This window comes from Prunus mume, linkage group LG5, assembly GCF_029339155.1.
Source record: "Prunus mume cultivar Tortuosa linkage group LG5, ASM2933915v1, whole genome shotgun sequence".
In the NCBI taxonomy this organism is placed as follows: Eukaryota; Viridiplantae; Streptophyta; class Magnoliopsida; order Rosales; family Rosaceae; genus Prunus; species Prunus mume.
Genome location: NC_142702.1, coordinates 11,891,567 through 11,918,809, shown reverse-complemented (window position 1 = coordinate 11,918,809; position 27,243 = coordinate 11,891,567). Strand labels below are relative to the sequence as shown.

At 39.4% G+C, this 27,243-nt stretch overlaps 1 long non-coding RNA gene, 1 other non-coding gene and 2 pseudogenes across 2 annotated transcripts; 1 reads left to right on the top strand and 3 right to left on the bottom strand.

Moving 5' to 3' along the window:
- Nucleotides 1-1,174: 1,174 nt before the first annotated feature.
- On the top strand, nt 1,175-3,727 carry LOC148916940 (uncharacterized; annotated as a pseudogene).
- On the bottom strand, nt 1,562-1,666 carry LOC148916941 (small nucleolar RNA R71). Its single transcript, XR_016127544.1, has one exon. It is a non-coding gene; the product is annotated as a small nucleolar RNA R71 (small nucleolar RNA).
- A 112-nt stretch (nt 3,728-3,839) lies between the features above and the next one.
- On the bottom strand, nt 3,840-4,520 carry LOC148916939 (uncharacterized). The gene is made up of 2 exons (XR_016126899.1): nt 4,237-4,520; nt 3,840-4,145 (listed from the first exon to the last, which is right to left on the bottom strand). It is a non-coding gene; the product is annotated as an uncharacterized LOC148916939 (long non-coding RNA).
- Nucleotides 4,521-16,300: 11,780 nt separating this feature from the next.
- Nucleotides 16,301-26,779, bottom strand: LOC107881114 (GDSL esterase/lipase At5g03610-like; annotated as a pseudogene).
- Between the last annotated feature and the right edge of the window lie 464 nt (nt 26,780-27,243).

Here is a 27,243-nt window from a genome sequence, read left to right as displayed (position 1 = left end):
TTTGCGACTTTCAAGTGTTTTCATTCTTATTCTTCTTAATGATATTTTCTTGGATTTCAATTGTGAACATGCGTAACTAACTCTCTTTTGCTAGGGTGAGGCCACAAGCCTTAGCAAGAATATGTAGTTTCTGTCCAATTTGCTTATGATTATATGCATGCGGGTTTTCGAATTATTCATCACTGGGTTAAACTATCTAAGTGTCTTGATGCTTGATCACCATTAGGATGTTTAGAAAAGTAATTTGATGCAGTTTTGGTCGGAGGTCGGTCCCTGAAATTGACGAAGGCTTCTTGTGATTAATATGTGCAAGTTCACTTAGGATGAATACCACGTCTTAAGGGTTGCATGGTTTTTCAAAAGGTTTCATAGAACTTAATGAGTCATGTATGTTTAGATTTGATCTGAATACCACAGACGGATTGCATGTGTGATATACGCTCTATGTTGGGGGTCCAAGTAGGCATATATTAGGAATACCTAACCTTCGAAATATGCATGTATAGGTCATAAGTAATTGGGGGAACGATATAGAATTGTTAAGGTGACGGCGGATCCCTAGTGCTTTCTTAATTTGATTTCTAAAAACACAACTGTTTCTCTTGCTCTTAGCTTTAATTTTGCATATTGCCTTATTTTTATTAGTTAAATTCCTTTTAATTTAAGGTCTTCAAATCAAACATCTCAACTTTCTCTTTTGCAATAATTAATTAGAATTTGGTTGATACGAGTTATTTAATAATCCTTGCGGAGAACGACCTTGCGAGAATCATTTATACTACGATAACCTTGTCATTCTTGCAAGTTTTGTAGGAGTTTTAACCCTGTTTGCGCAGGTACTAAAAAGCCTATCAAGAAATTGGCGCCGTTGCCGGGGATTATTTAAAATAATTCGTTCTAATCAGATTCTACATTAATTATTGTTGTACATACATACCAAAAAAAAAAGAAAAGAAATAATTTTCGTTTTTATTTATTTTTGCAGATCACAAGGCAAAGTGCAGATTACAATTTGTGCATGGTCAGACACGTTCAGATTCAGCAATTGTTTCCGTTTGATCGAACCTGAGCAATCTTTAAGGAGGAGACACAGGGAGCAAAATTTGCTGTGGGTTCCTTCACTGCAAGGGACTTTTCTGCGGTCTTTATATTCGAGGACCTGCACAGTGAAACAATGGCTTTTGTTATTCCAGAGGCTGGTGATCCTTTGGGTAATTCTTTAACAGCTCATGCCACTAACATACCAGGTTGCATTACATATCCAGCAGTGGAAGAAGGGTCTACATTCGAAATCAAGCATCACATGTTGAGTATTCTACCTACATTTCATGGGTTATCAACCGACGATCCTAACATGCACATTGCAGAATTTTTAATGGGATGCAAGAATATTTTGGTGAAAGGATTCTCAGCTGAATCTATTAAGCTTCGTCTATTTCCTTACACATTGAAAGATCAAGCAAGGAGATGGCTCCTCACACTTCCATCTGGAAGCATTAGCACTTGGAACCAACTCAGTGAAAAATTCTTAAACAAGTATTATCCAGCTTCAAAGACTCTCGACATGAGAACTCAAATTTTATCTTTTGCCCAAAAACCAAATGAAGAGTTTCATGAGGCGTGGGAACGGTTTAAAGAGTTGAATAGAAAATGTCCACATTCTGGTATTAGCAGTACGGATCATGTGCATATATTTTTCAGAGGGTTAAATATGACAACAAAAACTCTTGTCAACGCTTCATGCGGAGGATCATACAAGGATAAAAATGCACAAGAGGCTTGTTTATTATTTGAAAAAATGGCAGCAGATACACAGCAATGGGCAGTTGAGCAGCCACAATCAAGGTCTGTTTTTGAGATATCTAATGGTTCTCCATATATGTCGGCACAAATTGAAAAAATGGAGAAAAAGCTTGAAAGATTTGAGGCAAAATTTGACATGTTATTACAAAGAATTCCAGGTTCACAGGTTGCTGTACAGCAACCTTTACCAGCTGCCTGTAGCATTTGCAATGTGACAACCCATGATTTTTTGAGCTGTCCGCATAAAGATGCTTATCCGGAATTTGCAGCGGAACAAGTTAATGCATTTAATAATTTTCAGCGTCCACGATATGACCCGTATTCAAATGTTTACAACCCGGGTTGGAGAGATCATCCTAATTTTAAGTGGGACAGAGATCAGCCTGCAAGGCCACAATTTCAACAACAGTACAAACTGCTGCGCCTGCTTGGGAGGTTGCAATTGAAAAATTAGCAAATGCAACCAGTCAAGAATTCCAAAATCTGCAGGCAACAGTGAAAAACATAGAAAAACAAATGGGGCGATTGCATTCCAAGTTTCAGAAAGAGCACGGTACATTTCTAGCCAAACGGAAAATAATCCAAGGGGAGGCGCAGATTGTAAGGCAATTCGAGTTCTACGTTCGGGTAAAAGTTATGACAATAGAGGTGAAATTTGTGTTGGAAATTCGCAGGCAGCATCACAGCCACAAACAGATTCAGGAAATTTTGCAGAATCGATATTATTATAGATTCTACAAAGTCTATGGGCAGATCTGAAAACAGTGCAAAAATTGCTGCAGAAACTGCAGAACGTGTTTATGTGCCTCCAATGCCTTATCCCGAAAGGTTGAAGCCCACAGTTAAAGATCAACAATTGACAGATTTTATGAAGACGTTGGCCAAAGTTCAGATCAATCTCCCATTGATTGATGCAATTAAGAACATTCCATCTTATGCCAAGTTTTTGAAGGATGTTTGCACAAAGAAAAAGAAGCTCGTGGATTTTGAAAAAGTTATTCTTACAGAACAGTGCAGCGCAGTTTTATTACATAAATTGCCTCCAAAGAAACAAGACCCAGGGAGTTTTACAATTTCATGCACAATTGGAAATTCTAATTTTAAACGTGCTTTAATTGATTTGGGTGCAAGTATTAATTTAATGCCTTTTTCTGTTTTTCAGAGACTAGGACACAGAGAAATCAAGCCTACATCAGTTATTCTACAACTGGCGGACCGTTCAGTTGCTTACCCTAGAGGAATTATTGAAGACCTCATTATTAAAGTGGATAATCTCTATCTTCCTGCAGATTTTGTGGTTTTGGATATGGATGAAGACATGCAAACTCCGATTATTTTGGGAAGACCATTTATGGCAACAGCTAGGACTTTAATTGATGTGGAAGCTAGAACATTAACTTTACGAGTTCAAGACCAATCTGTGGTTTTTAATTTGTTTGAAGGAGCAAAACATCCTGCTGAACAGCGGCAGGAATGTATGCACATTGATGTGGTAGACAATATGGCTCAAGCCAGCTTTGCAAGTTCAAATACAGATAAGTTGCTCAGCAAGGGAAAAGCGAAAAAGCGGAAATTGCAGTTAAATGAGCTAGAGGAAATTCATCAAGGTGCTTATGATAGTTCTCGCATCTACAAGGAAAGAACTAAGGCATTTCATGACAATAAAATTTTGCGGAAGGAATTTCGGCCAGGGAAAAAGGTTATGTTATTCAGTTCAAGGCACAAGTTATTTCTAGGGAAATTAAAATCTCGCTGGATTGGACCTTACCTGGTGACTCAAGTTTTTCCTCATGGAGCAGTTCAAATCACTAATGAAGCTGAAGGCAACACATTCAAGGTCAACGGTCACAGGCTGAAACCCTACGTGGACACACCCTTTGACACTGCAACCGAGTCTTTGACTCTGAAGGAACCGGTGATTTGACCACCAGACTTCTGCAATGTCTAGCTACAGACTTAAAATAAAGCGCTTATTGGGAGGCAACCCAATTTTTACTTCTTTTATTTTCAAAAAAAAAATAAAAAAATTGTGCTGTTTTCTTTCCCCAGATGTTTTTATTTCTACTCCTAACACATATTTGATTCAATGCAGGACAACCAACAATCAGCAGCACACATCAAAAGCAAAAACATCCTAGGCTGGAATCCTGCACCCAGCAGCAAGTCTACACTGGAATCATGCACCCAGCAGCAAGTCTACCAAATTTCCAACAACAACATTTGCAGGGATTCGAAATTATACCTATGAGCTACACGGATTGGGGGTCCTCAGGGCTTTGTGCAGTTTTGTCCTTTGAGCTTGTGTGCTGACTGCTTTCTCTTGGATCTGCAACCTTCCTACACTGTGCACATGTCGAAATTATACACACACATCTATACATCAACCACAGCTCCCAAATCAGGACCCAAAACAAATTCTGGAATTACTCTTACCTTCAGTTGGATGAGAGCCACAACGAGCTGCGTTTTCTAACTTTCTCGCAACCAATAGAGATGGGGATGGGCAAAGGAGATCCGCGTGTCTCTGGGATAGCCACAAGTGGGTGCCGGGAAGAAGAATGGGTAACAATGAGATAGCTTTGTTCCGGTCCAATCAATCACCACCTTACGGAGTTATGGAGGATGGTGAGGAAAAAAGAGCTGCTGGTTTCGGAGTTTACAGAAGACGAGAGGGACTGTGGGTTTGAGAGAAATGACGAAGAAACAGAGGAGACGGAGTGGATAGCTCAGTTTGTGAAAAGGAACTGACACCGCAGCTACTATCCCATTATATTGTATCTGTTGCTCACATATGACAAAAGCGTGGGGTTGGAGGAGTTGGTCAGTGCCTCTTTGCACGAACCCAGCTCCCTGGTCCAGCGTTCGACTCACCAAAGCGTCCCTGGCCTCCTGGTGTGTTAGTTTTCTTTTATTTCTTTTCCTTTTCTTTTTCTTTTAATTTCTGTTTTCTGTTTTATGTTCTTTTCTGTTATTTTTATTTTATTTTTTCTCTCCTACTTTACTTCTTTGGCTGCTCCTTTATCTTTTCATTTTCATTCTCCGTCTTCTAGGAATTCGTTGTTTTGTTTTTATTCTTGTTTCTTCTGTTTAATTTTCACACCTTGAGGACAATGTGTGATTTAAGTTTGGGGGTGGGAAAGTAAATTTTAGATTTTTCATTTTTTTGAGTCTTGTTTAAAATTTTCGTTTTAAAGTTAATATCCATAAATTATTTTAAACATTAGAACAAATAGACATGGTGAAGATTAGTCCCACAATAGAGTCTTTTCTGTTTATTGTTGCTTAGACACTAATTTATGAATTATACTTTGAAAATTGCACATCACACCAACATGGTTTGTGGGGAGTAAGATTGAAATACTTACTGTTTGTCCCAGTGTGTTTTAATTTTTGTTCTATTTAAAAAAGTTATTATGTGTTATAAAGTAATAATTGCCTCACCCGAAGCTTTGCTAGTAACCGGGCCAGTCCTGCCTAATCAGCAGTGATTCTTGAGTAAAACGGTAGAGTTTTGGCATGAGGCAGGGTGGTTAGTTGGTTCCGTAGCCGTTTCAGCTTGAGTTAATAAGTCCTTAGGGGTGTTCTACACCTAATGCCCTAAAGCCTTAGTGGTTTGGGAGTCATTAACCTAAAGCTCGTTACATGGGTTGGATCGAAAGATTAAGGGAACCGACATTGCACAACTGCTACTATTACTGAAAAAAAAAAAAAAAAAAAAAAAGAGTCAAAAAAAAAAAAGAAAAAAAAAATGTGTGAAGTGTGTGAAGTTTGAATAAAAGGGATGAGAGATAAGGGTTTTTATCGAGTCTCCTTAACTATGATGGTTCACTTTACACCGAAGGAAGTTTGTGAATTCTTTTCTAATTGATTCTAAATAGTTTAGGCTCTGTGGTGGGATTAGTTGGACCTATTGAACGGATGTTCTAGTTTTTAAAATTTTCTATGGATTGCAACTTGAAGGTGGAAATTCTGTTCTGGTTAAAGTGTTAGCTAGATGTCTAGTTTGTTAAGTTTTTAATTTTGTTTAAGTCTTGTTTTGCTTGAGGACAAGCAAAAAGCTAAGTTTGGGGGTATTTTGATGAGTCGATTTTATATTATATATTTAACCTCATTCTTAGTATATTTTGGTTAATATGTTGGAAGAATTTTGATACTTTGAATTATATTTCCAATATAGGACTTTCGACTTCCTCTGGAGCAAAATATAATCAAATGGACGAATTTTGGAGTAATTCCAGTTGGAGAATGTTTGTGAGCCACTTAGCTTGATCGTATCAAAATATCAGACTTTTCCACCAAGCGATGATTTCCTGGCGAATAAATGAAGGAGCAGTGCGCTATGCTGGAATAGTGACGTTTTGGGCTTTTATTGCGTTTTTGGAGCCCAAGATGACCTCGGATGGATTCGTGGCCTTCTGGAGAAGTGTTCGGAATATTTTTATCTTTAAAACGAGCTATCTTGGGCCAGATTTGGAGGAGATTTGAGACCAAAACGTTCCTGGGCAGATTTGGGCAGATTCTCCTAATCCAATTTGGATTTTATATCCTAGTATTATTTTATTTTAACTTAGTTTCCCTGTGGGGATTGGGTAGCTAGGTTTTAGGAGGTATTTAAGTTATTTTTCACAGCAATTTAGGGGACTTCCTTCTTTTTATTTCTTTTTGGCTTTTGGAGCAATTGCTAGGGTTTTGGATTTTTGCGACTTTCAAGTGTTTTCATTCTTATTCTTCTTAATGATATTTTCTTGGATTTCAATTGTGAACATGCGTAACTAACTCTCTTTTGCTAGGGTGAGGCCACAAGCCTTAGCAAGAATATGTAGTTTCTGTCCAATTTGCTTATGATTATATGCATGCAGGTTTTCGAATTATTCATCACTGGGTTAAACTATCTAAGTGTCTTGATGCTTGATCACCATTAGGATGTTTAGAAAAGTAATTTGATGCAGTTTTGGTCGGAGGTCGGTCCCTGAAATTGACGAAGGCTTCTTGTGATTAATATGTGCAAGTTCACTTAGGATGAATACCACGTCTTAAGGGTTGCATGGTTTTTCAAAAGGTTTCATAGAACTTAATGAGTCATGTATGTTTAGATTTGATCTGAATACCACAGACGGATTGCATGTGTGATATACGCTCTATGTTGGGGGTCCAAGTAGGCATATATTAGGAATACCTAACCTTCGAAATATGCATGTATAGGTCATAAGTAATTGGGGAACGATATAGAATTGTTAAGGTGACGGCGGATCCCTAGTGCTTTCTTAATTTGATTTCTAAAAACACAACTGTTTCTCTTGCTCTTAGCTTTAATTTTGCATATTGCCTTATTTTTATTAGTTAAATTCCTTTTAATTTAAGGTCTTCAAATCAAACATCTCAACTTTCTCTTTTGCAATAATTAATTAGAATTTGGTTGATACGAGTTATTTAATAATCCTTGCGGAGAACGACCTTGCGAGAATCATTTATACTACGATAACCTTGTCATTCTTGCAAGTTTTGTAGGAGTTTTAACCCTGTTTGCGCAGGTACTAAAAAGCCTATCAGGGAACACTAGACACTTCCGTCCCAGGGAATGCGATGTCCACTCCTCAATCTGAAGCGCAAGGTCCAACGCCCAAGATGGGAACCAAGCCTTCTGTTATCCAGTTGAGGGAAATCATGAAGGAGTTGCGCGAAACAAGAAAGGTAACGGAAAAGGCTCTGGCGAAGGCGCAAAACACTGTTTGTCATGAAGGCTCAAAAGAGGGCAAGAGGAAGCAGAGACATGAGATCTCTGAGGGAGACTCCTCCAACAGCACACACTCGAGCGTCTATGATAGGGCCACGGCGGAAGATCAAGACAGATATCTCGACTTGCATAAGATGGCGAAAAAAGGCTAAGGACATCGATTTGTGCAATCATATTGAGAAGATTGTTAGAGGGTACAAACCGCAAACACCCGCTGAACTAGCTCTGGAAGCTGCAAAAGGAATCTGCAAGTCGCCATTCATGGAAGACATCCTGAAAGCCAAGAAGCCAGTTAAGTTCACCCCAACCTATATGGGATCGGCCAGGAGAGAGAAACGCATAACCCAATCCATATGGGATCGGGCAGGAGAGAGAAACCAAGGATTAGCAAAAGCTTAGAAGCACACCCCAACCCATATGGGATCGGCCAAGAGAGAGAAAAGCATACCCCAATCCATATGGGATCGGCAAGAGAGAGAAACCAAGGATTAGCAAAAGCTTAGAAGCACACCCCAACCTATATGGGATCGGCCAGGAGAGAGGAAAACATACCCCAATCCACATGGGATCGGGCAAGAGAGAGAAACCAAGGATTGGCAAAATCTTAGAGGCACACCCCAATCCATTTGGGATCGGCTAGGAAAGAGAAAGTAAGAAGCACGGGCCCACCGGGTCGGCAAAGGTGTAGAAATCCAAAATAAAAAGAAAAGGGGTCCACTGCATGGGATTGGCTGTCCGCATTTGGATACTCCAAGGGATAATAGTCCACAGTCGAAACTTGAAAAGCAGCGTGCATGAAAATTCACATTTGGAAATTTCACATGCAAGCTGTGGGAGCAATATGCATAAGTTGGCGATAGGCCAATGGGAATCACATTTTTGGGCTTGACCAGCAAGCCCAAGAAAGGAAAGTATGGCTTATTTTGGGCTCAGCCATGAGCCCATCACGACGACATGCGCTCAATCCGAAGAAATCATATTCCAAAGTCCCACTTAGATCATTTTTCCCTTTCTACACGCTTCGCCATGAGCCCATCACGACGACATGAGCCCAAAGTCCCACTTTCATTTTTCCCTCTCCACCCACAAAGCGTGTAGAGAGGAAAAAAAGGGGGCACTGTGGGGACCAAATCTGACGCATCATGGCCTAAACCCATATGCCACAACTAAAAGACGTGGGATGATCGAACTTTCCTCCCCTCCCACTAGAGGAGTGCGGAACAAGGGAGACGCAAGTCACTCATCTGATCCCATTACCACGAAGTGGAGGATGGGATGCGCAAAGCTAGGAAAGTGGGGCTAAACCCAAGACCTCGGAGCGCTATAAAAACCTAATTAGACCTCCAGCAAAGGTATGAAAAATCCAATTGAACACTAAGAGTACTTTGCGCAAAACTGACTTGAGCGTCGGAGTGGTTTTTGTAGGTACTCACCTCATTTCCATCGTTCGACTTCGGGAACGTAATCCAAGTTCTCTTTCAACCAAGGAAACGTACGGACTTCAGTCAAGAACACTGTGGAGGTATTTCTTCTTGAAAGAAATCCTGCTCCAACACAGTTTCTATAATAAAGCCTGTAAAAATGGAATAAATTGCACGAAAGGAAACAAGATTAATAAAAATTCCCAAATATTAAAGTAATAACTACCCACTACTAAAAGAGTAAACTTGAAACTAAACATAAGCCAAATCAAAATCAAAGCAAGGAAATTGTAGAAAAATAGCAGATTGTAACAACTAAAGACATTCAGCCTCCTTTTTGGAGTTACTTTCACTTTACTTTCTTCTAGGATGCAGCTTGGTCACTTATAGAAAAATGGGCAAATAATTCTGTTTCCTGCAGAAAATACTTCCCTCTGTCAAGTTAAGTGAAATGATCAGTTACAATAAAATGAGTTAACATTGACTGCAAAGCTCAAACTAATGGCAAGCTGATATGCAAAAGCTTGTAATTTCTCTTTATTTTTTTTTAATTTTTTTTTATTTTGTACTTGCTACGAGGTAGTATTTCTGAACATATTAGTGCCAAGGGCACCCTTTAATTTATTTTGTTTCGGTCCTTTTCCAAGTTTTGTCCAACTACCGATAGTAGGCTTTCAAACTAATTGTTTTAATTTGCCGAGGGCTAGATTAAAGATTAACTGCTGAAGGCTAGTAAAATACTTACTTCCAAGTGAACTTTTAATCGGTAAGAAGTTGAGAAACTAATCCTTTTATTTGCCAATGGCTCAATAATGGACTAACTGCCGAAGGCTAGTAAGAGAATAATTCCCAAGTAAACCTTCAATCGGTAAGACACTTAAGACATAACCATTTAATTGCCGAGGGCTGAATAAAGGGTTAACTGCCGAAGGCTAGTAGGAGACTACCTCCAACGTGAACTTTTAGTCGGTAGGAGAGTCGAGTTAAGCATTTTAATTTTCAAGTGCAGATAGTATCGGTAAGACCAAAACTCAGGCCAATTTATTGCCGAAGGCTAATAAAATTTATAGAGCGTGGGATGCTGCCTAACCGAAGGCTTCTACCATATCTTTTTAATTAATGAAATAAATAAAACCACACCGAAGGTTGTGAATATATAAGCCGAAGGCTTTTTCATTAAGTATTGTTGAAGATATAGATACATTCGGAGTTCTTTTTACAATTATAACTTGCTGTAAGCTAGGAAACTACTTGAAATAATACTTCAGATGTTCGGCGTTCCAAGGATGACCGAGGGTCTTTCCGTTGGAGTCTCTGAGCCGATAGGTTCCCGATCGAAGAATGCCGATGATCTTGTAAGGTCCTTCCCGGGAAGTTTCGAGGTTCCTTCTATGGGGTTCTTAGTTGCCGAGAAACTTTTCGATAACCCACCACCGATTCGTAAAGAGCGAGATCGACTCTTGAGTCGTAATACCGAGACGCGCTGTTTGTATGCTTCGTTTGAAGGTTGGCTTGCGCCAACGCGTTCTTCTATCGTCGAGGTCAATGCAAGTGCCTCTCGCTTGCCTTCTGAGCGAAGGTTTCCGTTCGTAAATAGGTTCTTCGATCTCCACGAGATTACCGCTCAATCAAGACAAGAGAGAAGGGGTTTCCCTGTCGCTCGGTAGGATGTCCGAATGGCCCATAAGGCTTCGAAGCTTCTTTGGCCATGCTCCTTGGCTTTGTCAAGCTGCCTTTTCAGAGCTTCTTGATGATTTTATTTATTGCTTCAACGACCATTTGACTATGGGTGAGTGGCGAAGCAAAGAAAGTTGATCTTGAGGCAAGTGCGAATCGCCTAAAGACTTCCAAATCAAATTGCTGCCGCTATCGGTGATGATTGCATAGGGGATACCGAATCGGCAGCAAATGTTCGTCCAAATGAAGTCTTCCATTCTAGCTGCTGTTATAGTTGCTAGAGCTTCGGCTTCTACCCATTTGGTGAAATAATCCACAGCAACAACAACATACTTGACTGACCCTTGCCTTGCAAAGATCGGATCGATCAAGTCCGGTCCCCATTGGGCGAAAGGCCATGGGATTACGATTGGCGAGAAAGGCTTGGAAAGGATGTGAGGCCATGGGATTACGATTTGTCGCACCTCTTCACCATCATATTCGCATCATGGTGCATAGTTGGCCAGTAATACCCCTGCCGAAAAGCCTTATGTGCCAATGATCAGACTGAATGGACCACAGACTACTGTGGATTTCCGAAGGACAAGGACGTAGTCCCCTATTCGACAGTAATGCATTTTAGATATGGCGTGGTATAGCCTCGCTTGTACAAGACATCATTGATGATCGTGTATCTCGCCGGGCGATAACGTAATTTTCGAGCCCGAGATTTTTCAAGAGGAAGTGTACCGTTTGTTAAGAAGGCGTAGATGGGAGACATCCATGTGTTTTCGTATCGTATAGTACACACTTCGGAAGTTGCCGTGCTTGGCTGGGATAGGATCTCCACCGCACATTTCCCTCAACTTTGTCGCTTATTGCCGAAGCTAGCCGTGAGAGTGCATCGACTTGGCTGTTTTCGACCTAGGATCTACCGAATTTCGTAGGCCTGGAATTTTCGGAGGAGTGGTGGGCTGCCAATAGGTAAGCCGACATGGAGGCATCCTTGGCTGCGAAGTCTGCTTTTATCCGACTCACTATGAGTGGGAGTCACCTGTGTATGCTAATTTGTTTTGCACTCATGCCCTTGGCTAGCCGAAGGCCGCCAAGATAGCCTCATACTCTGCCTCGTTGTTGGAGGTTCTGTTGAAACGGAGGGCACTCGACCTTGGCTCCGTCTGGAGTAGTCAACACCGAACCAGCTCCACAATCTTGTTGATTTGCCGAACCATCGACATGCAAAATCCATATAAGAACGGAAGAATCAAGGCGTTCGTCGCCTTTCGGTTCTCCCAGACGCTGTGAACCGGCTGGTTCGTGGTACCGTAGGTGTAAGCTCGTAAATGAAATCGGCAATAGCCTGACCCTTCTCTGCAGCCTTGGCTTGAATTGTATGTCAAATTCTCGAGCTCAATCGCCCATTTGACCAATCGGCTAGAGGTTTCGCTTTTGGAGTACCTGCCGAATGGGTTGATTGGTCGAACTGCTATCTTGTGCACTTGGAAGTATGGCGGAGCCTTCGAGCCGAGACGATGAGGGCTAGTGCAAGCTCCAAGTGGGGATACCAAGCTCTGCACTCTGCAGCGCCTTGCTAACATAGAAGATCGATAGTTCTGCTTTCTCTAGCTTCCGTATCAACACCGAGCTAACGGCAGTCTTTGGATCGAAAAGGTAGAGAATGAGAACTTTTCTAGGAAGTGATTTTGACAATAGCGGTGCCTTGCTCATGTAGTTCTTTAGGTCTTGAAATGCTTTGTCGACATTTGGCAGTCCATGCGATATGCTGTTTGCCCCTTTCAAGGCTCTAAAGAACGGTACGCATTTATCGGTAGCCTTTGAAATGAAGTGTGTTAAGGCAGCGACTCTGCGTTGTTGGTCGCTTCATGTCGATTATGGCCTTGATTTTCTCAGGATTTGCTTCGATCCCTCTTTGTGATCATGAAGCCCAGAAACTTACCCGAAGACACACCAAAGTTTAGTCTCATTCGGTAGTCTTTTAGTATCACGAACGTAATGGCCAAGTTTTCTAGATGTCCCCCTGCCGTTCCGCTCTTCACCAACATATCTTCGACATATACCTCCGTGATATCGCCAATGTGTTTAGCGAAAATTCGGTTGACAAGCCTTTGATATGTTGCCCGCATTTTTTAGGCCGAACAGCATTACATTGTAATTGTACAATCCACGGTTGGTGATGAATGCCGTATGTTCGCTATCGGCAGGGTTCATGAAAATCTGGTCGTATCTCAAAAGCATGCATGAAGTCGACTTGTGACCAGCAATGATCAACGAGTGGTCAATCCTAGGCAACAGAAGCTATCCTTCGAGCAGCTTTGTTCGTCGGTATAGTCTTGTTCAGTCCGAACCATCACCGAGTTGGCAAGCGGGGTATATAGCTTCCGATAAAGCCGATGGCTTTTAGCTTGTCAACCGGTGCACTTGGCCTCATATCGTTCGGCATCATACAAACGGCGCTCGCCTTATGGGTTTATAGGCGGGGCAATCGAGCGAATGGCTAATGATATCTAGGAGATGCCGGCATGTCATCATAAGACCAGGCGAACACCTCCGAATGATGCCGTAAGAACTCAATAAATTCCGGTATCGATCAACACCGCCCTACATCGTAATCAGCAATTTCAGCTCGAATGATCATCGGGTCATCGTGAGGGTAAATGATCTCATCTTACTCTTCCCCGCAGAACGTGATAGGCTCCCAACCAACCTTCGGTACCTTGAGGTGCCGGTTGACCTCTATGCCGAAGACTTAGGGGTAATGAGCAGCACGCACATATTGTTTCACTAATCGATTAGATGATCTCGCCAGAGTAGGGCCTCCACTGATGGTGCTGATCATGTTAATCTGTCCGTTAGCATTTAGGATAGGTGTCTGCGGCAGTCTAGCGATATATTGATCCAGCTTTCCTTCCCGAATCAATCTTTCAACGATTTTCCTCGGACTAATGCATTCCTCGGTGTTGTGGTGTTGTCTTTGGTGGTATCGGCATAATTTACCAAGATATCGATTGTCCGCCAATTGGGCTTTCGATGATTTGGCTTGGGTATTATCTCGCTCGCTCATCGTGACAACCTCATAAGTGGTATTCAGCAGGTAAAGACTTCCGAGTGCCGTCGTGATTAAGTAAGGTGCGCGGTGGTCATTCCGATCGTATTTTCTCGTCTTTTCTTTGAACTTCCCGACGATTATCACGGTCGTCTTTCCGCTTGTTCTTCTAGGGGCATATGGTGATCCTTGCTAGGATAGCCTTTCAATCTGGTTCCTCCCGCCGTGAAGGGCCGGACTTGGAGTTGAAATACTCACCTTGACGTGGATTACCGCTTGCTTCATCCGTCGTAGGTGAGCCAATTGCTACTATGCATGAGGTACCAAAACTATGAGGACCGAAGGCCATCGCTGAAGGCACCGAAGGCTGCCTTGTCGTCCGCTTGTGGACACCTCAAGTATTCATGAGCGCGCAGCGTATTCCCGTAAGGGCTCGTCTTCTCTCGCCGAATCATGTACGGATCATCGGCGAATACGATCCATCCGATCATAAGTGATTGAGGAAAATCTGTTTCAGATTCATCGAAGGAGTCCACCGTTCCCAGCTCCAGACGGTAGAACCAATTCAATGCAGCCTCGGTTAGGGAGGATGGGAACAGCAAGCATTGCCCCTCATCGCGAGTCTTTTGCACCCTATTGCCGATTGGAAGGAATGGAGATGCGTTAGAGGGTCTTCTACACCGATGTAGAACGGTATGTGAAGTGGTTGTATATCCCTGTCCTGCCGTGAGTGCTTTATGCATTCGGTGAGCACGGTCCGGGCCGAAGTTTGCCCCATCTAGTTCTTGGGGCGGTTCTATCGTTTTTCATCTTCTAAATCCTCTAGAAGAGTAGACGAATCGCGAGGTCTCGGCTCGGGACCTTCTCGGAACCGTAGTATTTAGAAGGTCTCTGCGGGCTTAAAGGCCTTACCTCAGAGAATCACGTGGGAGTTGCCGAACGGTAGGTTGGTTTGGTGGTTCGAGAAGGGACATACACTTCGTCAGACTCTACTTCCGATTCCAAACCCCGTACCTTCCGAATAGGCGACTTGCTCCCTAGAGCCCTCATTCGTGAGTCTCTCAACCTTGCATTGATCCCTGATTGGAGACCTCTACCTTTCGGCATCCTTATCGTTGATCCGATGGTGACAGTCGGTGTAAACCTTCTTGATGCGTGCAGCTGGTCGGTGCCGGAACTACCAACTACCCGGAGGCGCAAGCGCTGCCTTTTCCCCTTCTTACCCTTCTTCGCCGATGAGGAGTCCGGAGACTCTAGGAAGATTCGATAGTTTGGATATTCGTGTTTCTTTGTTGATTGAGCGATTCTTGAGTTTCGTCCACTTTAGATGAGAGAAGATTGTTATGTTCTTGAAGTTGGCCATGTCCTTCCGGAGAGAGGTGATTTGGGCCAAAAGTTACGCTTGGCGGTTGTTTGAATCACAGTGCGTTACGAAAGGAGTGCAAGGGGGCAGCGCAGGGCTCGCTCCGCTTTGCCTTCCGAACGGTAGCCCTTCTTCTTATAAGAACGTTAGTACTAAAGTGGTCCCCATGTGTTCTAGGGATTATGGGTCAATTTTTATCGTTTTCCCACAGACGGCGCCAAATTGTTGATGCGGAAAAATGGTTTGGTAACTTTCCCGCTCAACTTAGTGATGTTGGGCCTTCGGTATGCTCTTGGCCTCGGTAGAGCGCGTGATCTGTAAGACAAGAAACGCTTGGTAAGTCCTAAGGCACCGGTGTGGTACCGCCGAAGGCTTTCCGATGCTTAAGTAAATACGGAGTTGGAAAGATTAAACTGTCAGACCAATAGGCAATATGCCGTAAGTTCTGATTACCTCCATTTTGGGGAGTTGTGCTCCTTTTATAAGCCTTGGGAGGTGTGCTTGTTGTGTAGATTTTTGATGTGGGATTGTGGACATCGATTGTGGGCCTGCTATGTGTCCTGTAGAAGAAGGATGCCCTAATTGAGAAATCGGTAGGCTGGGTGCCGAAAGCCACCATGGTTGGGCACAATCTATGTCCACATGTCTGGCCCTCATTGGCTGTTCATTTTGGGTATAAACAGTTAAGAAAAATTGGCATTCGAATGTACATTAATTTTTTCAATGTGTTTGCTGTAGTGAATCTCTTCATTGGATTGCGAATGCATATTTATTAAGTGTTGATGACAGTTAAGGTTTTCTAATATCACTTTCTTTCTTTCTTGTATGTGTTGGTTTCTTATTCAAGCTAGGTTCAAATAAAATCATTTTGTTTGTAGTTAATTAGTACTTCTCATGCAAAGAAAACATTGATCAATTCTCATGCAATCCAACCTTACTTTTAGGGCTCATTTAGGAGTGAATCTAGATATGCAAGAATTACTTATGGGGAGAAGCACCTCCCATGTATTTCTCCATATAATCACTTAAGTTATTTTAAATGATTCTGAGGAGAAGCACCTCCCATGTATTTTTCCATAAAATCACTTAAAACCACTTACAATGATTATATAGAGAAGTGATTCTCCATAGAAGTGCTTTTTGGCATATCTAGAATCACTCCCAAACGAGCTCTTAGTGTCTTACATACCAAATGATATGTTGGGCAATTCTCATGCAATCCAAACCTTCTAGGGGCAAAGTTTGAACTGCGCAATAATTCACGATTGATAAAGAAGAGAAGGTTTTATAGCAAAATAAACTTCATGTGCCAACTATTCTGCGAAGGGTGTACTGTATTTGAAAAGAAAGAAACAGCAGGGTTATCACATACAATGTACTTCTTTGCACCACTCAGATCCATACTCCCACACAAGTATTCGTTGCTCACCCCAACAAAACATGGCTTTAGTGTGTTAATTCGGAATGTCAAATATCCTGCTATCAAAAAAAGAATGCGATCAAGTAGACGTATATACATGAGTAAGACAACATTTATTGAGCACCAGCTTAAGCAGGGTCCACATGGATGGTGAAATTACCTGTAGGATGACTAATAGTGCCTAAGGGGGGTGAATAGGCCAATTTAAAATTATAATCAATAAATAAAAATGAACTTCAGTAGCAGAATTGACATGGCTTATCAATCCTGAAACGTGCTTAACATAACATAAAGGAACACGCAAAGAATTATTTTACGTGATAAAACCCCAGCTCTGGGGAAAATCCGTGGGACTCCACAGTCCAAAACAAATCCACTATGGAACGATGATTGTAAAAAGTACTCACACACTTATTCTAGACACATTCTAAATAATATGTTTACCGACTTCTTCATCACTCAACTTCTGTTAAGGGATGATCTTTCGACACTCCTTATATTGAATGCAATACTAGTCACAATTGCTTCAAGCTCACCGGAGTTCTTCCAACTCTCCTTATGTTGAATCTGATACTTGTCATGATCGATTCAAGCTCACCGTAGAAAAACTGCCACAATGGTCTTTGGTGCTCTCAACCACACGAGTCACTGAACATCCTAATGAATGCAATATGCATAATAAAAGGTTTTGCTAAATCACCAAGTAAACATGGAACACTTGATGATTTATGTCAAATAAAAACTCAGCTTTCCAAAGTTTATGGACTAAAAATATGATTGTGAAAGCTCTAAAAAAACAAAGAAGACAAAGGTCTTATTTTACAAGAAAGAAATCACGTTGAAAACCAAATCTCCAATTTCTAAGGCTGATAGAAAATAATGAAAGTATCTTTCATATTCTAAAGATTGGTCACATGTAGTCCAACCAATAAAAAGGGTAAATTACTCAAATGGTTCTCAAACTTATACTCGATTTACATTTTGGTCCCTCAATTATTCGTTCAAATGGTCCATCAACTCTATATTATTCGCTCCATTGGTCCTACCTTACATTCTGTTAATATTTCCATTAAATATGAGGGCAAATTGGTCATTATTTACCCTAAAATTAGGTTAAATCTAACAGAAAATTAGACGGTAGGATCACTAGAGTGAATAATATAGAGTTGATGGACCATTTGAACGAATAATTTAGTTAAGGGACCAAAATGTAAATCAGGTATAAGTTTGAGGACCATTTGAGTAATTTACCCCAGTAAAAAAGAAGATATTTAAGAAATGAAGATTTTAATAAATCACAATCAAATGAATCCTTATATGCCTAGTCAACTATTAAATCTTGATTCCTTGATACTGTGATATGATTGAAACATGATTTCCAAGCAACCAAAAGAAGACAGAAAATCAAAGGGATATTAAAACAAGAAAGTAGGAATCAAATTGATTTGTGCCAAAATTTCCTAAAAAGAAAACACTCCTAAATAAACTTCAATTCACTTTTAAAAACAGTAAATCAATAAAATGTGATTGAATAATCCTTTAAAAGAATCCCCTAATATACATGCATGATAATGACATCACTTACGCTTGAATCAAATGCCTTTCACGTGTCAAGCCACAAGTGTGCGTTTTGAGGATTGCTGAGCCGCATCAATCCTGAAGTTTTTGGAAATCAAAGACAACAATTTTTTCCCAATCAACTAGCTAAATAACACTTCGAAACCTATACTAAGTTGTAGGAAATGCCAACACAATTTTGTACTAACATATGGTACATATTTTTATTAGAAAGGCAATAAGCAATGTTGTGAGTAAACGTAAAACAAATAGCACTATCCAATGTAATGCTAGTAGAGGGGATCAATTAGCGTTCCCGAAAAAAGGATTTATTACCTTCATGATGTTTTCGGGACTTATTTGCAAACATAAATGTTTTATAGAGATCTAAGACGATAAATGCAGAATTCTTTGTCTCCTTATTCAACTCTTCCAACTTTTGAAGCAGAATCTGGTTGTGGAACATTGAAGCCATATTAGGAAATTCACTGCAGTTCTGATATGAAAGAAAGTTATGCTGGGAAGACATCCAAGTGGCTCTATTGCTGTAATCGCAATTTTTGCTGGAAATAGCTTAAAATGCCACCCTTTTCATAATTTTTACTAAAAATACCACCCCTTTCCAAATTTTTTTACAACTACCACGTATAAATACATCTTTATTGTGGACTGATTGTACCCATATCAGTTTTTTAGAAATTGGGTTCTCTCTCAACTCTCTTGGTTCTATCTCTCTCTTCGGCTCGTCTCTCTCTGTCGCTTAGCCCTCTCCCTCATGTAACTCTCTCTCTCTTTCAGCGATCGTCTTTCTCCCTCAGCGGTGGCTGTTCATCCAAGCTTAACTTCACGGTTGGTATCCACGAGGTCCTATTCATCTACCTTTTCTTTGAAATTTGGGGTTTTTGTGAATTTGGTTTATGGTGTATGGATTTGTAAGAAATTGGTTTAGGGGTTTCTCTAGGGTTGAGGGTTTATGGGTTTCTATGAACTGGGTAATAACTCACACCCACTCTCACTCGGTTGCAGGCACTCTTCACAAAAATCAAACTGTTCATTTTGTCATAGAACGTTTGGGCTTCATTCACTTTTGTATGGGTAAGTCCCAACTATTTATATTTTTTGATGAGATTCTAAGCTTTGGGCTCTGTGATTTCTACAAGAATTAATTCCACAATATTCTGATTTTACTTGTTCAAATCAAAGCAAAGGAAGAGACGTTGTTTATGGATGGGTAATTGTCAAAAACGACTTCTGGAATCTACATGCTTATAATCAAATTTTGCAGATTGTCAATGGTCCATAGTCCACAGTCCACATTTGAGGACGAGAACGCCTCAGTCACCACTGCCATCACTCTCCATCGCTCATTAGCTTGTTTCTTCAGAAGACAAAGCATTCTCTCAAGCTCTTTTGAATAAATTGTTTAATCAGATGTCCAAACCATTGGAATTAATAATGCATTTCATTTTCAGGCAATGTGCAAGGATAGCCGCATTGTTCCTGGAGCGGCAGCTACTAAAATTGAGTTGGCTAAGAGAGTAAAGGAATTCTCTTTTACAGAAACAGGGTAAATGGCGTGAATTATCATTTTCTCAAGATGTTGTCCTTGAAACATAAAATAGAATATTGTCTAGACCAACTATTGGAACTTGATTTTGTAACCATTTTCCCAGTCATAGATTTCTGATTGGCCAGTAGTGCAATAACCTACTAAAGAAACAGTGGTTTTGTAGATTGGATCAGTATGCTATAAACGCTAGCTAAAAATGCCGGGCTTAATGCAATGGAGATCATATCTTCTTTTTATGCTGAACATGCATTAGGAAAAAACAAAGTTGGCCTCGACTTGGAGGAAGGCCGTTGCAAAGATGTGTCAACTCTTAATATTTGGGACCTCCACATAACTAAGTAAGCTGCTCTTTGTCTTGCAACAGTTCATGCTTTTATGTGAAAGTTCTCAATACATTGAATGTTATTACAGCTGTGATGTTTGATGCAATTTTGGTTCTGAACTTTTTATTAATTTTGGATCTAGAATTTGTTTGTAGAGGAAGCTTTTATTAGTAACCCCATTTTTGGTGGTTTTGATAGCCAATTAGTTCCTATTGCGTACATTAATGGTTCATCTTATTGGTATCCTTTCTGTTCATTTTCTGTATCAAATAGCCAATTGTTTGTAGAGGAAGCTTTTACAAATAGTATTGATGGTTTGCATTTAGGATTTTTACAAATTATAGCATTCGGGAATAAGTGAGGATTTCTTTGGATAACTGATAAATAGTAACTTGGAAAAATCTCGACTTCAAACATTTTGGGTATTTAATGAACTTTAGATAGTTCTGTTTTATTAATTTATTGAAATCAATATGTTTAAGTTGGCTAGGAAGTTGATGTTGCCTGCACTGTTCTGCGGTTAGATCAAGTAACTAGTAACTACGTATTTGTCAATGGTTTTCCTAATTTTGAAATACCCAAATTTGGTGTGAACTACATCTTTGAATCCCTGATTGCAGCTTTGAGGCCAAAGCAGAAAAAATGCTAAACTACATACAGTTTAAAAAAATAAAAAAATTCAAGGCTTTATGAAGTAGTTGACTATTCTTTTTATTTATTTATTTAATTTTATACTTTTATACTTTTGTGAAGTCTTTTTCTCTTTTTCTTTTTTTTCAAAGTTCCCCTACCTTGGCACAGATGCATGTATGCACATGTGTACTCAGAACACAAACTCCTTTATAACTCAAAAGAACGGTGGGAAATGTTAGTTTTTAACTTGGAAAAATAAAATAAAATTGAAAGTTACTTTTGGGAAATATTAAACTTTTATAATGAATATGGCTTCAGTTCAGAAGGCTTGATAGTAAATAGAAAATCTATATGCTGGGGGTTTTCTGGCTAGCTAAAAATGTGTGAGAAATGATGAATCTATCTAATTGTAGCCTATTTAATACCTTCATTAAAAAAAAGGTTGTTGACAGTGCTTTGACTATGTTGCAGATTATAATGGCAAAACCAGAAGGTGGCCCTTGTAAGAGAGATCAGCCTGCAGGGATGGATGATGACTAATTTTGTGTGCATGACGATTGACTATCTTTGCTTGTATTTCTCTATGTTAGGGATCTTTTGTTCCATTAGTAACAATTTTGTTTAGGAGAAAAAGAAACATATTACAGTTCATGCTTTGTAAATACCACTCTTTTGTTACGATGGACACGTGGTATGCCTTTGTTGGGCAGGTTTGGATTGAAACTATGGTTGAGTGCTTGAGCCATGTTTAGTGAGAAGCTTGAATGGATTTTCTTTTCTGTTGTATTTGGCCCTTCTCTTTTCAAGCATGCCAAAAAGCATCCTGGTTTTGTAATATGTGGTTTATGCCCAATTAATTTACCGTGGATCTTGCATTTTTGTACCCAATATTTGATAGCTGCCTTCTTTTGAATGAAGATTCATTGAGGGAGAGAATTACTTTCCTTTTGAATATGAATCGATGTGCAACTCCAACTATCATTTGAAAGGCCAACATCAATTCATGCTAATATAAGGATGGATAACAATTGTCGTGTCTGAGAGATTTGAATTTAGGATTACTTTCAACAAAGTGGAGACTCTAGTATTTGACCAAATCACCATTGACATACGATATAATAGCAATATTAGGCCAATATACGTGCACTATAGAGGCAATATTAGAGCAATATAACCACAATACGATAGCAATAGTATTACAATATACATACAATAGAGTGGCAATATGCATACACTATCTATACAATACAAAGGCAATATTATGACAATAGACATTCAATAGAACATCAATATTAAGTGAATCTACATACAATAAACACGCATCCATTACAGACTACATTTTACACATGCAAAATAAATTGCCACCAAACTATAACAATACTATCCCGCGAAGGGAAAAGGAAGGCAACAAAAGATCCATGTACTCAGGTGAGATGAATTGAAGCAGCACTCACCCTTACTAGATCCATAAAAAAATCCATGTCTTTGTGCTTCCTCCTCGCTGCATGCACAAGGCTATGATGAGCCATTCCCTCTGCACCCATATTCAGCACCTCCTAGACACCAGTTACATCAATTTCACTCCAATTGTAGTCTGGTGAGATGACCAAAGCATAATCTCGGAACATTTCGAAGCCGTTGTTGAAACATTCAACCATTTCATGGTTATATTCTTCAAATTTTGTGAATTTTTCGACGGCATATGCTTTGTTGTAGAGTTTGCTTCACTTCTCCAGCATATGCTTTGTTCAACTTGTTGGCCAAGTTTCCCATAACTTGGCCATGAATATCACATTTACTCTCCCACCAATCTATTGCCTTAGAAAAATATTGGAGGTCGTGCTTGACGGCAGAGATTTTGTCAAGCGGATCATTGCTCTCAGCTTCACTTCCAGATGAAGTGGGATCGTGATTGGGAGTCAAAGGTGGAGATGGGAATGGCATATGCCACGGCTGGTCCCCCGAGTCACTGACATGCTTGTTTGGAGGTCGTACATCCGACATCTTTAAGTATTACTGGGGACAATTCACAGCTGCCAACTGCAACAAAACAAATAAAGGTACATTTAGTCTCCAGTTGTAAACAACAATATGGTTAGCTTTAGTGGAGAATGTTTGCCTTTGAGTAAGACTAATTACCTTTCCCGTTAAGAAGGTGCCTATGCTGCAGTTATATATAGGAAGCTTCAGTTACATGTAGGAACTTATATGAAGTATATTGGGTATTTAGTTGGTGCATTCAATGGATGGGATTGCAAACTACACCATTAACTCCTTGGCTGTAATTTACAGCAGTAGAGCTTAACAACAATAAAATTGGCTTACAAACGAAGAAAAGCAAACCTTAATGGGAAATTGGAAATTGTGGATTTCAACCCAAAAAAGGACTATGTAACTAAGCATTTATTGCAAATTTGAGAAAAGAAAATTGGAAAATAGCAAAAGTGCAAACTTGGAAAATGGGAAATTGGAAAATTGGAAATAGAACAAAAGGAAAATCGGAAAATCGGAAATACGAAAAAATGGAAACTTGGAAATTTGGAAAATTGGAAAAAGGAAAAAAGGAAAATTGGAAATAGGAAAAAAAGGACTCTTGGCAAACTTGGGAAATTGGAAAATTGGATATCCATAAAATATGTCCTTACTTCACCTCCCACATCAGTGACATTTGTATTATTCCAAGTTATTTCATTGCTTTCAACAATGGCAACTGAAGAACGACCTATCCGACTACTATCTGTCGTGATATGCATACTATCAACTACATCATTTGTTAGTCCTTTATCTTCTATACTCACGAGTAGGGGAGCTATTTTTGAAGGTGTTACCTCAGAATTGTACTTCATAAAAAAATTGACATCATCATCGTCCTCAATCTTTATGTGCTTCCACTCATTCTAGGCCACCAAAACTGAGAACTTTAAGCAAACCTTGTCTTCCCTGCTGTTTGTATTACCAATTTGATGTACACGGTCTAACAGTTCAGCAAATTTGATGGTCCGTGGAACTATTAAGCCTTTTGAGTCACCCCTTTCATATTTGCACATCTTCTTTAAGGTGACCCATTTTCCATTGTAGCCACACGAGAATAACAATTGTCTCCATTTCTGACCATGACAAAACAACATTTCATTAACACAATAACCAGGCAATACAATATCACAGCAATATAACAGCAATATAATGGCAATATAACAACAACATAACAACAATACGACAGCAAAATAACAGGCACACAAAAGCAGTACACCACTAACACAGCAGTGAACAAGAATTCATCAGAGTCACACTATACAGATCTACTACATCAAATGGAAAATCCCAAGTTTCAAGATTCACATATCCAGACCAATCTAAATGCAATTGGTACAAACCCAGATGAATGAGCATGAATATTCAACAAAACCTAACTCAAAGCAATTAAAGCCAAAATGAATTTAACACAAACCCAAGCAATCAAAATATAACCCATTTCACATAATCCCACTGATATTAAGAAAATAAACATCAACACTACCTTTTCGAGGTCGGCAATCCACTAGAGCTTCAAGGTTGCAAGCAGCTATTCAGAAGACATACCTAAAATATGGGGTCAAGGGAGGAGTTCGCAATTCCAAATAGAGGGCAAGAGAGAAAATAGGAGGAGAGAGAGACAGAACGCAGCTAGAGAGAGAGATAGAGAGAGAAAGAGCTGCACTAGAGAAAGAGAGTAAAGAGAGAGACAGAGAGTTGCGCTAGAGAGAGAGCCAAGAGAGAGACAGAGAGCTGCAATAGACAGATACCAAAGAAAAAGAGAGCTGTGCCAGAGAAAGAGAGAGCTAAGTGAGCTAAGAGAGAACAAAATTTCTGAACATGTGAAAAATCAGCAAAAAGTGGACAATAATTATATATTTATAGGTGATAGTTGTAAAAAAATTGGGAAAGGGTGGTATTTTTAGTCCAAATTATGAAAAGTGTGGCATTTTAAGCTATTTCCCATTTTTTGCACTCCTAAATTATGCTTACGCTTCAAATCCATAGTAAGTTTGCTCAATAATAGATTTGGTGAACATTGCCAAATCCTGTCATTTGGTAGATACGAGTGCGATCAAGTTAGTATAAAGTCTCCTCAAAATTCAATATGTCATTATTTATTTATGGACATGCCAAGAACCCTAACATAGTTCGAAAACATCTAAACCTACCCAAGAAAACGATGGAGTCTTGAATTTAAGTATATGTAAAATAACAAACAAAACTCCTCGAGAAAAATGAACATGAATTTACCTGTCATCTTATTGTGTTGTTATAATTAATAAGTGACAGCAGTGAGGGAACTTTTTTGAAATGTCTTCTAAGCTAATGCATCATTTTTTATTTTGTTACTATATAAAGAAAAATGTAAGGTAGACGTGGGTTAGACTAGTTAGTCAGAGCAGTGATCCCGGCCTCTTGTATCTAAGTTCGAATGTACATCCCTATAGATTAGATTAATTTAGAGTATATTATCGCTTGTATCAACAAAAAAATTAAGAGGTATCTCGATTTTTCAAAATCCATGATTTGTCTGCTAACATTAAATTATTATTATTATTATTGTTATTGAAATTGGTATACAAGCTCAAGTGATTTCTAAAATATTCTCCAATCGTTACGTTAATAACTTTTTATTAGATGTTACTTAGAAGAATGTTAATACACCAATGCAAGAGAGTAATATGAACAACTACAAAATAAGAACGTGCTAATAGAAATAAGGAATTACATCAAGTGCCTGAATTATTTTAAAACAAAAATTTAAATAAAACCAACACGTAGAGGCTGGAGTTAGCTTAACCACTCACCTTTGTGTCGTTGCCTGGTCTACCAAAAGGAGCAGCGTAGTCGTTCCCCGCAACTGATACGAGAGCAATGGACGAGTTAACCACGGCGGTTTTGGCATAGACTTTTTGTTGAAGCAGGTGTTCGAAAAAGTCGATTTGGGTGGTCAAGTTTGGTCACTGATCAATGTATCGAAAACACTTGTCCCTCCGAATTCAAAGTTCATCCGAGACTCTAGTTTGGATTTCTTCACAAATTTTCTCAATGCGCAAGGCACTGGAGATCTTATGCCCAAAAAGGAATATTGCAACACGTCAAAGACGCCCAAATAAAATAAAATTAGTTCTTCTTTTTTTTTTTCGTTCTTAAAGTTTTGTTAATTATGAGTTATAAAAAAAAAACAAAAAACAAAAAAAAACGAAGAAGAAGAAGAAGGCAACGTGTAAGCCAAATATTCATTATTCCCTTCATTCTTCCCCCCTTTCCCTCTTACTTTCTCTTCAAAATCTGATTTTGGGTTGAGTTGTTCATCTATTGGAGGTGAGTCACCTAGTCTAGGCTAAAGATATTAATTGTATAAGCTAAGATAAGATTAGGGAGGAAAGAAATGAAATTTGGGTGAGGAAGAGGAGAATAGGAGGAAGAGAAGAAAAAATTCTCTAAGGTGAGTCAATTTCGAAAGATTTGGTTTTAACTTTGTCTGTGTGTGTTTCTAGTCCCTTAAAGAGTATTTTGAGTCATTTGAGTGATGGGAAAATTGAATTGGAAGAAGTTGAATATCTATTTCCGTGTTGGGTGGATAGAGCGATTTTTCAAGTGTGGGTGTTGTTGATTTTGGTTTCATTTTGAGTTTTTGATGAGTTCGATTGATAGGTATGAAGTTTAGAAGTGTTTTAGAAGCCTTAGGAACAACTTGGAGGTGTTAAAATGGTTGGAAACAACTTTGAACCAAATCTGGAAATTTGCAGTCCACGAGACTCATTTTGGCTCTCTTTTTCTCCCCATCCTTTGAGTTTTTGAGGAATCCATTTGCTGGGTTTTAAACTATACTTGGCATGGAACAAACCACAATTAGTTTCGCCGAATTTGGTTGAGTTTTCATACGTCAAACACATGTGCAAAATTTGGAAAAAAAAATCTGTTTTCTGCAGAAAAACCAGCCACGAGTCCAACTTTGGAGCTAGTTTTCTCCTTCGTTTTAGCTCCGTTTTCATTATTGTTTGTTGGGTTAGAAACAAGAGATATCAAGCTTCAAAACCATCACAAGTTTGACCATTTTCGTTAACGTTTGGTTGATCAAAATGTCTCACAAAATCTGGGTTAGAAGTTGCAGGATTTTTTTTTCAAGAAGATGAACAGTAACCGGAAACAAGCCCACTCGCGGCTCCGGCGAGTGGCGGAGTGTGGCGGCTGTTACGGCAGCCTCCGAAGCCATATTTTTAGTCCATCTAACTCAATTTTTCAATCCGATTCCAATGGTATAGGTTTCGGGTTGTTTTGAGGGGTTTAGCTTGGCGAGTGAGGTGCACTCTCTATGTCAGGAGAGAAAAATGTTTTAATAAAATTAGATTTTCTAACTTCATTTATGTTATTTCTTTTTCAAATCTAGGAATGGGAGAGAACCCGGCAACCTCTGAAGGGTAATTTCTTCATTTTAGCTTCCTGGACACGAGGTAGGGTTTCCTGATTTCCCGATGATTGAGTTATGTCACTTTTAATCTTGGTGCTTATAATACTATAAATATGAATATTGTTGTTGCTTTGCTTGGTGAATATTATTTGATGTTATGTGAATATTATTTAATGTTGGATGGATATTATTTTTAATGTTGGATGAATATTATTATTCATGTGATTAAGCATGATATATATTATTGTTATTATTTGTATTATTATTCA